The following is a 1,791-nucleotide window of genomic DNA, read 5'->3' on the forward strand; positions in this document are numbered from 1 at the left end:
GATGGATGGCGAGATGCATGAGATGTTGTGTCAGGGCTTCGAAGCCATAAACATCAGTGAGGTCGCGCCCAAAGCTGTTTTTTCACCTAAGACTGAGAAGGTCGGGACTTTTATCTCTTCATACAAGCAAGCTGTTGAAGTGGTTAAAGATGGTAATGCCCAAGGCTGGGGCAAATTTGTGGAGCCAATCATCAAAGAAGACAAGTTTGGATTGGGGTATACTCCGGGGTCTCAGAAGAATGAAGCCGGTACTTTCTCCAGCGGGGGTTTGGTTTCTCTCCACATCGTCAATGCTGTAGATGAAGACAAGGCTGACAAAGACTGTGACTTAGATAACTGGATTCGCCCGTGTGTCCCGGGAGAAAAGCTCAACAATTGGTCGTCCGAAAAAGTCGTCCTGGTTACTCTACTGAAAGAGTAATTTTTATTGTTTTCCTTTCATTACATGCATAATAAAGTCTTACACATTGCCCAAGGTGTAATGACTCATCTGTAGGGCCATCCATTTAGTCGCATTTCGCAATTATTTTCATCATCAATAAAGGACAGCTTTTGCAAACAATTTTGTGTTCTCTTTCTTTCAATTATTTTTTTTACTTTTAGAAATGGCAATGTTTCTTTTTCGTTTTTCTTTCCAAAAATCTCGTAAAGCATGATCCTCCATCATGCATAGACGATCACCTGGATCTCACTGCTAACGACACTTCTATGGTCAAGTATGACTTCGACAATCCTACCTATCAAGCCGAAGAAGGGGTTGAGGAAGATTGTGAATTGCCTGAAGAGCTAGCCAGGTTGTTGAAATAGGAGGGTTGAGCTATTACACCTTATCAGGAGGTGATTGAGACCGTCAACATTGGCACCGAAGACGACAAGAAAGAGATCAAGATCGGGGCCAGTCTACAGGCCGAGGTGAAAGAACAGTTGATCAGTATGCTTCGTGAGCACGTCGACATCTTTGCTTGGTCCTATCAAGATATGCCAGGTTTGGATACAGACATCGTTGTGCACAGGTTACCGTTGAATAAAGATATGCCACCGGTGAAGCAGAAGTTACGCCGAACTCATCCTAACATGGCGATGAAAATCAAAGAAAGCGGTAAAATGCGGGAAAGATAAAGGATCATGTACTTAACTGTGTTAGAAAGGTCAATGCGTTGTGTGCTCGGTCAGCATGACGAGTCAGGTCGAAAAGAGCATGCAATATACTACCTTAGCAAAAAGTTTACCGACTACGAACAAAGATACTCACTGCTCGAGAAAACTTGTTGCGCTTTGGCATGCGTTGCTCGCCTACTAAGACAGTATGTGTTGACTCACACGACTCTATTGATATCAAAGATGGGTCCAGTCAAGTATATTTTTGAAAAGCCGGCGCTTACCGGAAAGGTTGCTAGGTGGCAAATGATACTGACAGAGTATGACATCCAATACACTTCACAAAAAGCCATCAAAGGAAGTGTCTTGTCAGACTATCTTGCAGAGAAATCGATTGATGATTACCAACCTATGAGGTTCGACTTTTCTGATGAGGACATCATGTTTCTCAAATCGAAAGATTGCGAGGAACCACTCCCGGAGGAGGGGCCTGACCCTGAATCCAAATGGATTATGATGTTTGATGGGGCGGTCAACGTCAATGGTCGCGGAGTTGGTGCAGTGTTGATCACGCCGGAGGGGGTTCATATGCCATTTTGTGCCAGAATAACCTTTCCCTGCACCAACAATGAAGCCGAATACGAAGCTTGTATCCTAGGACTTGAGGAAGCCATCAACCTACGGATTAAAACC

The sequence above is a fragment of the Lathyrus oleraceus genome, chromosome 1 (genome assembly GCF_024323335.1).
Source record: "Lathyrus oleraceus cultivar Zhongwan6 chromosome 1, CAAS_Psat_ZW6_1.0, whole genome shotgun sequence".
NCBI classification, from domain to species: Eukaryota; Viridiplantae; Streptophyta; class Magnoliopsida; order Fabales; family Fabaceae; genus Lathyrus; species Lathyrus oleraceus.